This window comes from Phascolarctos cinereus, unplaced genomic scaffold (assembly GCF_003287225.1).
Source record: "Phascolarctos cinereus isolate Bilbo 61053 unplaced genomic scaffold, phaCin_HiC Scaffold_5;HRSCAF=322, whole genome shotgun sequence".
Taxonomy (NCBI): domain Eukaryota; kingdom Metazoa; phylum Chordata; class Mammalia; order Diprotodontia; family Phascolarctidae; genus Phascolarctos; species Phascolarctos cinereus.
In genome coordinates, this window is record NW_027555958.1 from 152,835,349 (window position 1) to 152,848,188 (window position 12,840).

Sequence of the window (12,840 nt, forward strand, 5' to 3'; positions counted from 1 at the left end):
CAATCCTGCAAGATAAGTACCATAGGTATTATTTTCCCAACCTTACAGATGAGGAAACTGAGGCTCAGGAGCTATTAAATGATTTGCCCATGGTCACACAACTATTATATGTCTGACTTACGGTTCAAACCTCAGTCTTTCCCGCTCCAAGTTGAGCCCTTTATCCATTATACCATAATGCTAAATAGCATGTTACTGTGGTAAAAAAAACAGACTCCCAAGCCTTGCATTAATTCAATTCAACAAGCATTTATTAAGCACATGAGCAAAGTGCAAATGATTATTTGAATTATTTTCCATACAAAGAAAATATTTCTTAAATTTAGTGAGTTTCTCCTTCTATATATGACTCCCCTTATTATTATGGCATTATGTAAGCCCAAACCATAAACATGAATTGAGAAGAGGGATTCAAATGAGTACTAGCCTCTGATTCCCCACATATATGAAGTAAATGCATGAAGGTGAGATCTGTGACAATGTCATTTCTGCCTTCAATCCATCATGGTAAATCAGGCACTGGATTTGGAGTCAGGAAGTCTTAGGTTCAAATCAGGACTCAGGTACTTACTAAGTTTCCTCATGTATAGAATGAAAGAGTTGGACTCAATGGCTGCTAAAATACAAGTCTATGATCTGATGATCCAGTGCAGCCCCATGAGGTTTAACACAGGCACCAGTTGGAAAAGAAGGTTTGTTCGAAAACTTTTCTGGAGTAGGCCTCTACTCAAATTCTATCTAAAGTGAACTGTGGATAATGAACTGAAGGAAAGAAGACCTGAGTCAGCCTCAGTACTGAAAAGCCCCTCTTTGGTGCCCTAGATCACAGGTAACTTGGATGATGTGCCTGGAGGTGGAGGAGGCGGGGGAAGAGGAGGAGGCGGAGGAGGAGGAGGAGGAGGGAGGAGGAGGAGGAGGAGGAGAAGGAGGAGGAGGAGGAGGAGGAGGAGGAGAAGGAGGAGGAGGAGGAGGAGGAGAAGAAGAAGAAGGAGAAGGAGAAGGAGGAGAAGGAGAAGGAGGAGAAGAAGAAGGAGAAGAAGAAGAAGGAGAAGAAGAACAAGAAGAACAAGAACAAGAAGAAGAAGAGAATGGAATGCCATTTATCATGAACTTCACAACATACAGCATTCTGGCTGAGCAATCTTCAAACGCTGTTCATTTAGAGATCTAGCTCTTTGTTTTTTATTGTTTTGCAAATCCATGGACTTATTCCAACTTACCTTACAAACCTCATTCTCTCTCTGTTTCTCTTTGCTGTCTTTACAAAATCTAGCATCTGCTTTTTGTGTCCCTTCTACCTCACCACCATTTGTGCACAGGTATGATCTTTTTTTTTTGTTTGTTTCTGCCAGCTGGAACAGCCTTTCTGTACTTCTCTGCACAACTGAGTCTCTATACATTTTCAAATCTCAAAAGAAAACATCTTTACTCTCTTGCCAAAACCTGTTAATTTTTCTCATTTTACTGTTTTATTACAATTCCTTCTATACACTGGATAGTTGATTTATTTCCAAAGTTCCCAGAAAAACAGAATGATACTCTTAAGTGATTTTAAAACATTTTCAAATAGAAAAATTTCTTCATCAAGTCTAATACCATCTAACTACCTAGACCTAGTATTGTTCATCAGAAATCCTTCCAAACAATACTTCCCTACAGAACATTTTTAATTGGTGAATCTCAAAGTAACAAATTCATGAACCTTCACAACATTCTTGAAAAGTAGGATTTTAGGGATTACTATAGAACTGTGTACCTAGCACAATGTTTGGTAAATGCATCAAGTTTCAAGCAATACAAATTAGCACTGATTTGTAAAGAAGACTTAATGACACAATCAGGAATAGAGCTTTGGAGTTCTATTTCCTGATTTGACTACCAATTTTTTTCTCTTTTTTTCTTGAATGTCCTGACATATTGTATTATACTTGTATGCCACCTATTACTTTTAAAACATTAAAAGGAGTGATTCAGAAGTCTAAAAGCACAACATAAGCATTCCTTAAACTGAACATGCAGACTCTAACTGAAATGATAACTATAGTTATTTTTGTTTTATTTTGTTTTTATTTGTTTTTGTTTATATTTTGTTATATATAAGAGTTTTCAGAAATGTAGCTATACATATGTATATTATGTGCTTTGCAAATTTAGAAGATACTAAGGCACAAGGATACCCAGGAAGACAGTGCAGCAGGTCACCCTCATAATCCCCAATAAAGTAGCAATGGAAACACTGAAAAGAAACACATTTGCCAATAATGCCTACAAGAATAAACATTGCCAAAAAGACAAAAAACAAACCCAAAAAGCACTCCAATGCCATTGAAAAAATACTATGAAGTAAGAGTTGCAGTGGGGGGAAAAACTCAGAAGAAAGATATACAATTATTAGTACTGGTATCAGAAACAATGTGAGCAATTCTAGAATCAGAACCTCAGATTAGAGATGATGTCAATAATGCTAGAATCAGAATCTCAGATTAGAGAGGATCTCTAAGATATCTAGACTAACACATGCTACAGTACAGATCTTATCAACAACATCTCCGACAATCGTTCTGCAGACCACACTTGAAGCCTGCTAGTGATAGGGAACTTAGAAGGCCCAGGGACAGTCCATTCTACTTCTGGACAGCTCTCAAAAGAAAGTTACATTGAACTGGAATCTGTGTCTCTATAATGTAGTTTTCCCCTTTGTGACTAAGCAAAACAAGTCTACTACCTCTTCCTTAAAACAGTTTTTCAAATACTTGGTGACAGATAACACGTATCTTCTAAATTTTCTCTTCTTCAGCTCAACAATCTCAGTTCTCTCAGTAAATCATGAAAATAAAAACACTTCACAATCCTGGTCATAATCTTACAAACATGCTTCAGGTTGTTAACAATGTTCTTTCAAATGCAGCAACCAGAACTGAAGACAATAATCCAGATTTAGTCTGATCAGAGTAGTGTAGAGAAGGGATGTCATTTCAACTCTTCTGGGAACTTCTCTGAGGCTCATCTTCCGCAAGATCAAATAAGCTTCTTAGATGATGTTACTTTTCTAATTCATATTGAATTCGCAAAACCACGAAAAAACCCAGCTCTTTTCTATGTGAATGGTTGTCTAACTTTGTCTCCTCAACTCTACAAAGATACAGCAGAAAAAGAAAACTACCAGAAGATCAACAGCACTAATGATTACTGGTGAAAAAATATTTAATAAAATATTTACATAATCAAGCAACTTATTTCTTAAGTAGTATTTATAGCAAAAATCTAAGGATGTTTCAATATTGGGAAAAATCAGTAACAAAAACCATATATATCAATACATGAAGAAAAAAAATCTTCTGATAAATTATAGTACACAATTACATGAAAAACTCAAAAACGTATTCAAATGGAAGGATGTTTCCATAACATAAAAATTGTTGGTTTGAAACTAAGAGCTAATATCATAGGAAATAGAATACTAGAAGAATTTCAACTAAAAATAAGAAGAAAGCAATGGCTATTCATTGTTAACAGTAAATCTGTCATAACCATTGTGCTAAGGTATATAAAAGTAACTAAGCGAATAATTGTTGGTGATGAAGTGGTTAAAATATCTCTGCAGATGCTATGGCTATATTTTTAGAAAATCTAAGAGCCTTGAACAACAAAAAAAAAGAAGGGTAAAATACCTACCTTCTCATCTCTAGAAAGTCATTATGAGAATGATCTACACAAATATTAAAGGGGATCTCTGATGAAAATGAGAGAAATAGGTTCGCTTTCACAGTTGATGTTTCTATATAGCAAAACACAATTTCACAGTCATAAATGGATTCAAAGTTGTAAAAATACAAAATCCAACTATGTTATTTTGTTTATTTAAAAAGGCATTTTGTTCAATAAAGCAAAATGTAGCCTTAAAAGTTCTAGCAGGGGGTTCTCATGTATATTTTTAAGCTCATACAAGACTGTTTGATACATATAGCTATGAGAATAACTGTTAATCTTCCTGCTTCCTTCCCACCTCAGTTCCTCAAACTACACAATTTCCATAAACTACTCTGCAACTCTACCCTTGATCTTATCATCACTCATAAACTTCCATGTTTCTGACCTCTGTAATTGCTTTCTTTGATCATAATATTTTATCATTCCATCATTCTCTAGACCTTAGGACCCCCTAACCCCTGTTCATTAGCCTCATCATGACATCCAGCTCCTCTAACCCTCAGTTCTTTCCCAAAGTCATCAGCCTTGCCATGTCTAAACTCTCTTTCCTTCCTTATCTAAACATGTTGGGGAGTAATGTTCAACTCTACACAAGCCTCTATACTTGAATCCCTTGCCCTTTTGTCCTATCGCCAAACATGCCTTACCAAACCCCATACCTGAATTAGTCCTATCATCTACCTCCTTCACTTCCATTCATGTGCTCCTGAAGCAAGCTGTAGAAAATTATAAACCAGAGTGACTTGGTCTACAACAAATTTTTGTTACAGAATCTTAATGAGGCCCTTACTGGAGCCAGGCAATCCTTTTATACATCCTAAATCCATTCCCTATCCTACTCATCACAGTAGCTATTCTAAACCTTTTCAACTCTTCTCAAGCCTTCCACGCCTCCCTTTCCCACCTTCTCAAACGAGGATTTTGCTTCGTGCTTCTCCCCTACTCCTCATCTTATATCACTTGAATGTCTTTCCCCCACTAATCTCCTCCTTCACCACCATCTTAAATGAAGAGATGGTCCTTCTCTTGGCCAAAGCAAACCCTTTAACACACACAAGTGATTCCATCCCCTTCTGACTCCTCCACAAGACTTCCCTTTTCTACTATCCATTCTTTTTCTCTAATCTTCAATCTCATCTTACTACTGGCACCTTCTCTGCTACCTACAAACATGCCAATGTTTCCCCAGTCCTTAATCTAGAATACTGATATAATAAGATTTATTATGGACCCTGCTTTAAACTAATATGACCAAATTGTTGGGAGTTTATTCTTGGAAGTAATAGAAGAATTTTACATATAACCCCATTTACACCAAGATATTAATTGCAGTATTTTTTGTGGTAAAATTGGGGAAACAAAGTAGATGCCTATTGACTGGGAATGGCTTAATAAACTGTGGCTACATGAATGCCATGGAATATTACCGTGCTTAAGAAATGACAAATATGATATAGAGAAGCAGGAAAGGTTTACATGGACTAATGCAAAATGAAGGAAGCAGACACAAGAAAACAATACAGTATACACACAATATACAGCATAAATTGAAAGAACAACAAACCACAAAACAATCAAAAACGAACACTGAAATATTACAAAGAATAAGCTTATTCCCAAAGAAGAGGTAAGAGAAGGCAGTTTCTTGTACTCCTCCGAAGAAATGGGAGGTCCATAGATGTGGCCCATTGCACATATTTTCAGATTTTTTCAATGCATTGATCAGTTTTGCTGAATGTTTTTCTCATCTTCCTTTTTTTTTTCTTTAAAAATATTCTTTGTTACATGGGATGGCTCTCTGGGAACAGAGAGGGGAAGGATATAAGAGGAAATTTAGATGACGTAAATGTGAAAGAAATTAATAATTATTTTTAAAAGGAAATGCCTTATTATCAACCTTATTTCTATATAACGTAATTTCTGGCATAAGTGCTAAGAATAGCATTATACTACATAAAATGTATTTGGTTTTTTGTATCTTTATTTTTTTAGACATATAACTTCAATATGTGGGGTACCCATTTGAATTCTCAGTATGCTGGGAACTGAAAACACTGCAAACAAGTAATGAAACTATACTGCAAAAGTCTGAATCTATAGAAGCTGAAAAGCTGTCCAAATTCCCAACCTGGTTTCCTGTTCAACTCCTCTCTTGCTAGCCACTTGCATGGAATACATCATCTCTCAGACTGATACAAAGCAACAACCTAAATCAGAGTTGAAAACTCACTAATATTGCATATTTGTACTTTTTTATTGGCAGATATATAAGTAACATGCTCATCTAATTCTGTTTCTTCCTTAGGCTACTGGACCCTCTGCACTTACTAAATGTTACATGCACTTACGAAGTGTTTGCAGAATTAATTAATTTTACTTGGCTAGGAAACATAACTGTTTTGGTTCAAATGGCTAGCTTCTTCAGTTCCTGAGAGACTAAAATCAATATGTATCCTCCTTGTATAAACTAGTACTTAATCAGAGTAAATGACAATGTAAGAATTTGGAAGCTTTCTATATTTCATAAAAAGACTTCATTTACTGTAATCACAACAGAAGTGTTCAATATCTTCAGCTTAATAGTTAGAAAAGTACTAACCACCACTGAAATTCACTTAGAATTCACCAAAACACTTGCATACCCAAATCACATCCTCCACAATGAGTTATAAGCCAAAAGCAGGCATGTTTACCTTTCTAACAAAGTAGTTTCAGAATGTTTTGTATCAAATTTTTTGAAACACTTTTGAACTATAATTGTCAAAACATTAGCATGAGTGACTTATTTCAAATATATCTGTACATTTACACAGCAGGCAGGTAAATAGATGGTTTTCCAGATTAGCTGCTGAAACTTTTTAAAATCAAACTACAACAAAACAAACATGCCACCTTTCTGCCCACATCTGATTTAAAGATTCCCCTTGTGTCCTTTTGTTCCCCACAGTCTTATTTTTATGTTTTTTTTTTAAACCCACAAGCCAGCTTGGTCAGGAGTGACACCATACAAGTTATAAAGTAAAACAGCATATGCTCAGCCTCCTCTGGATTACTGTCCTCCACCTGTTCCCAGGTAACTTTAGTGTGACAATCAGATGACAAAGGTAGTGTTACTAAAATAAAAAAGAGTGTTGTTTTCAAATTGTTTAAAATGCGACAACACTATTTTTTCCCCCAATTTCTTTCCCCCCTCCTCAGATCCGTTATTATCTCTCAAATGAAAAAGAATCAGAGACAATGATTCCAGCTGGAATGCTGAGCATAATTACTTCTTTAAAAAGAACTAGCATTAAATCATTCTCAACACAGACCACTTCTTGATAAAAGTAGATCACTTCAGGTTTCTAAGAACATCTTTAAAAACTAAAAAGCTGAACTACATGTTAGCTCCCATAAATTGCTGTTAAATGAAAATCCTTTTAATACATTTAGCTAATTTGCAAAAGGCCTCTCTGTAACCTAAAGTACACTAATTTGTTCAGTTTGCTGGCATAATTAAGTCTAATTTAAGTCTCTGAATAACCAGTATGCAGAGTGAAGAAGGAAAAAAAAAAGGTATCTTAAACCGAAACAACTCCAGCACACTAGAGTAATAAACAACTGATAACTTCTAATTAGGACAAAATTTAAAGATTTAAATAACTTCTCAGTGACACTGAGAGGCAGATGTCACAGGACCATTACCCAAGGAAAATCCTTCTCACTTATTCCCTACTGAAGGTCATTTAAATTCTGACCCAGTACAAATTGTAGGGGAATCCAGTAGGCTTAAGCCTGGATCAACACCTAGATCCAGAGAACCCACAGAAGGTCAGATTCGTTATAGACATGAAAGAATTGGGAAGTTTTATTAAGATAGGAGTACCCCCAAGACCATCCGAAAATAGTGTTGAATCCCTGGAATTAAACCTGCAATTAGAAGCATCTTTTTCTAGATTAAGAATAGCTAGACTGAGGCCAAGATATCCCCCAGATCTCATCAGTTGAGACCCACACCCAGAACTATACTGACCCATGAGGAATAGGCCAATATTTATAAGGAAATGTCTTCTGATGTGTCTTAGTTTATTAACCTTCAAGCTTAACATTTAGCCCAGGCATTACATTCTCCTTCTCAGAAGCACAAGTAATTCAAAACTATTAAATGCACAGTTTTGTTTTGAACTATAATGTATTTTTTTTTATTAGCATGTATCAAAAAAGCTCAGAACATGGATGAAACCAATTGGGCATGTGACTTTGATGCTGAAGGGATGAGAAGTATTCAAGAATGACATCTTAAAAACAAAAAGAGAATTCAAATGAGAAATTATAGTTATCTAAGGAGACCTATAAGGATGGACAATAAACTCATGTACCAACTGGGACATTAAAATGACATATAACTGATGATGAATACAAATGTATGGTATGGTCACATAACAAGTACCAGGAAAGCTAAAGCAAAGAATAGAATGAAGCTAGTGAGAAAGGCTAAGACAATAATAAGGGTATTTTAGGCAATACTGGGGAAAAGAGAAGGATAAAAGATGAGAAAGAATGACTACTTGGGATAAATGAAACTATAACCATTCTTAATCAGCAGGCCATACAAAAACAGGTGGTAGGCCACATTTGGCCTGTAGGCCATAGTTTGCTGACCTTTTAGAGGCCTAGTTATGTAAAAGGCTTGCACCTTCTAGCTTTATGAGCAGAACTCAGGATTATCTGATTTATGTCTGACTGATGTCCTCTCCAATGACTAGACTACAGGAACAAATATCAAGGTGTTTTCCTAGAGGGGAAATTACTTCTGAAAAGAAAGGGGTCTCCCCCTCCTCCCAATTCCAGGTACCCTTAGTTTATTCCTTTTTCTCCAGTCTAGCGTTTGTTTCCTAATCTGACTGTAAGGAATTCTAATAAAAGGGATAACCTTGGAGTTAGGAGTCATTTAAAAAGGAGGCAATGGGATAAGAGCACAAAAAGTGTTAGATTCAGATTCGAGGACCTGGGTTCAAACCCTACTTCTGCCATTTACTCCCTGTGTGATCTTGGGCAAAATGCTTTACCCTTCTGGTCCTCAGTTAACTGTAACATGAGAAGGCTGGACTAGATGACCTCTAGAGTTCCTTCCAACTCCAAATCTATGATCTCATGACCTTGGAAAGATTATGGAGGACAGGAGAGGTCTTCCAGGACTAGACAAAAGCAATTTCTGTCCCAATTCTCACAAAAAGGGGCTTTCACAGATAGATTTCAGAAGATTCATGAACTTAAGATTAAATCTTCATTTTTACTAATCTTTAACTGAAATGTAGAATTACCTTCAATTATTTAAAAACATTACTCTGAGAAGGTATCTAAAGGCTTCACCAGACTTGTAGAGGGAACCATGACACAAAAAATAGTTAAGAACCCTTGATCTAGAAGAATAGAGCCAAAATGAATATATGTTTAAATGTAAAGTCTTACACTTGGGCGTAAAAAATCAATTTCACAAGTACAGGATGGTTGAATTGTGACTAAGAAACAGTTCACTTGAAAAAGATTAGGGGATTTTAATGAATTCATCAATAGTATGCTATGGAAGCCAAAGCTAATGTGATCTTAAGATTACACAAAGAAGGGCATAGCATCCAGGAGTAGGGAAATAATAATCCTGTTGTGTTTCACTCTGGTCAGATTTTATGCAAAGTTCACTGCTAGTGCCACAGTTCAGGAGGGTCACTGATAAGTAATGGAGCATTCAAAGAAGTACAACCAGAATAATGACAGGCCTCAGGATCATGTCAATTCAAGGAATACTTGAAGGAAATGGACAGTTTATCTTCTAGAAGAAAAGACTGAGGAAGGACTTGATATTTTTTAAAAGTTATCGTATAGAAAAGGAATCAGACTTAGTCTATTTGAATACAGAGAACAGAACTAGGGACACTGGGTGGAAGTTGCAGAGGCTGATTTAGCTCTGATGTAAGGAAGAACTTCCTAATGATTAGCATTATCTAAAAGAATGGGCTGCTTCAGTAGTTAAGGGGTTCTGTCTCACCAGAGAACTTCAAGAAATGGCTAGATGACCACTTACTGAGTAAATGATAGAGAGGATTCCTATAATGCCTGGCACATAGTAGGCACTTGAGGAATGCTAATTGATTGGGTGTTCAGCTACAGGTTGAACCATATGGCTTCTGAGGTCCTTTACAACTTTTGAGATTCTATAATGTTGTGACATTGTGATAATCTCAGACTGCTTCTTCGTGTGTAAAATAAGGGAGTTTTACTATATGAGATCTGATATGAGGTCCCTTTCAATTCTAGAACCCAAGATTTTAATTTTTATGTAGGTTTGTAATCTGGTAAAGGGTCATTCAGAGGTAACTTGGTTGTCAATATAGCTTTCTTAAAGGTCTATTTTCCCAAGATAAGTCAAAGTATTCATGCTTTTTTTTTAATTTGTTTTTTATTTTTTATTTTTAGGCAATTGGGGTTAAGTGACTTGCCCAGGGTCATACAGCTAGTCAGTTCTGAGGCTGGATTTGAACTCAGGTCCTCCTGACTTCAGGGCTGGTGCTCTATCCACTGCGCCACCTAGCTGCTCCCTATTTGTTTTTTGTTTTGTTTTGTTTTTTGGTAAAGCAATCAGGGTTGTGACTTGCCCAGGGTCACACAGCCACTGAGTGTTTAATGTCTGAGGCCGGATTTGAACTCAGGTTCTCCTGACTCCAGGGCCCTGCTCTATCCACTATGCTACCTAGCTGTCCCAAAGGTTTAGTTTTGAAGTAAAGTTAGAATATAGGTTATAATACAGATTCATTCATTCACTCAAAAAGTATTTATTAAACAGCTATCAAAGTCAAATGAGCAGAACTAGGAGAACATTGTACACAGTAACAGCAATATTTTAAGGACGATCAACTATGAAAGCCTTAGCTACTCTGATCAAGATAATGATCCAAGACAATTCCTTGACAAAGAATGCTATCTATATCCAGAGAGAACTGATAAAGTCTGAATGCAGATTAAGCATACTTTTTCTTACTTTTTTATTTTTCTTTATTTTGTGTTTTCTTTTGCAACATGGCTAATATGGAAATGTGTTTTGCATGACTTCATATATATATATAATTGGTATCAAAATTGTTTGCCTTCTCAGGGAGCAGAGGGGTGTAAGTGGGGAGGAATGTAAGGGAAGAAGAGAATTTGGAACCCAACGTAAAAAAAACTTTATTAAAAAAAATTTTACATGTAAGTGGGAAATATTTAAAAATATAAATAAAAATACATTTTGGGGAGAAAAAACAAACAAATATCTACTATGTGCTAGACATTGTGCTAGGCAATGGGGATACAAAAATAAAAATGCAATAGTCTTGCCCTCAAGGTGCTTACATTCTATTGAGTGAAACAACACATGCACATGAGTAACTAAAAAACATATTGAGAGTAATGGGGGAAGGGGACAGCTCACTGGTACCTGGGTTTCTGTTGAAATAAGAGTTAAATAGAAAATCATTGTCTTTCTCCACTCCAAATTCCTACCAAATCTTATTTTGGAGGAATGAATTAATTACTTCAGAACACCAAGGTTCATTTAGCCAATTGTCTTTTCCCATGCATGAAATGAGTTTCTGTGACCTCAGAAAGTTAATGCAACTCTGAAAAAGTTACCATAAGCTGAGGTCTAAAAGTAAACATAAATGAAACCATATGAGTCTAGATGATATTCTTAACTCTCAGGAAAATAAAAGGTTTTCATAAAAAAAAAGATTAAGATAAAGAAAATCCAGGTTATGAAATTTCAAAAAGGAGAAGAAGTATCTTTCACCATACTAAGATGTCTGAGAGTTCTGAATGTGTTCAGTGAAGTATGTTAATTCCTTCCTCAGTCCATTCCCAAGAAACCAAAAACTGAATCAGCAGAATTGAAGACATTATCAAAAAACCAAAAACAAAACAATAAGCAACAAAGAAAGAAGAGATTGAGATTAATCAATCAACAAGAGTCTCCTCTGTGCCAGGCACTGTGCTAGGTGCTAAGGAAACCGAGACAAAAGTAAAACAGTCAGTGCCCACAAGGAGCTTATACTCTATTGGGAGAGATAACATGAACCAACATTAGTAGACACAAAGAAAAAAATAGGGTAATGAGGGGAAGGAGATTAGGAAAGGCTTTATGTATAACATAGGTCAATCAGTCAGAAACATTTGTTAAACATTTACTATGTTTCGGGCACTTTGACAAGCACAGTGAAAAAGAAAAGCAAATACACAGGGCTTGCCCTTTAGGAGCTTACATTCTAATGAGGGAGGCAACCCTCAAGTAACTGTATACACACCAGACAGAAGTTTCTGTAGTACATGTGGAATTAGACGGAAGATTAACTTTAAGAGAAGAGACTAGTAGTAAGAAAAACTTAGAAAAGCCTCCTGCAGAACTGGGATCTGAGTAAGGCCTCAGAGGAAACCAGGGTAGTCAGTCCTTGAAGGTGAAGTGGAAGAGTATTACAGGCAGAGGGAGAAGAAGAGAGATGTGCACACACACACAGCAGACCCTTAATCAACGTCTGTGGAACTGGATGAGATTAAAAATAAACACTGTTAACCAGAACTTATCCAAAGCATGTCATTCCCTAACCACACCACCAAACTAAAGTATTACTGTATTAGGAAAACCAGCAATTCAATACATGTCAATATGTAAAAAGTCTGTAACTGTCCTCCCAGTTCTTAGACTTTGTGGCATGTTAAGCCGTTAATGTTTCCCAGGCTTAGCAATAGATTCACATACTTGCATATTCTCCTTCCTGTGAATTTACATAGAGAAATATCAGGTCGGGGCTGAGTGTGGAATAGTGGTAAGGCAGGTAAAGCATCCCCTCCATCTTGGAATCACAGATCTAGAGTGAGATTGGCCCTCAGTAGCCAACGGTCTAAAGCCTTCATTTACAAAATGAGGAAACAAAGGTTAAATAATTGTCCAAGGTCACACAGGTGGCAAGCTGCAGAAATGTGCTTTAAACAAGGTCCTCTGATTCTACAGCTAGTGTTCTTTCCACAATGCCACATGCAATTAATAGCTATCTACCACATACAGAAAAAAAAAATTTAAGTATACTAATTAATTTAAGAATATGTAAAATTATAATCATCACC

The 12,840-nt window shown here is 36.2% G+C and overlaps 1 protein-coding gene across 3 annotated transcripts in view; it reads right to left on the reverse strand.

Moving 5' to 3' along the window:
- AFG1L (AFG1 like ATPase) overlaps positions 1-12,840 on the reverse strand; it is a 185,786-nt gene that overhangs the window by 154,439 nt on the left and 18,507 nt on the right. The gene's annotated exons all lie outside the window — the stretch shown is intronic.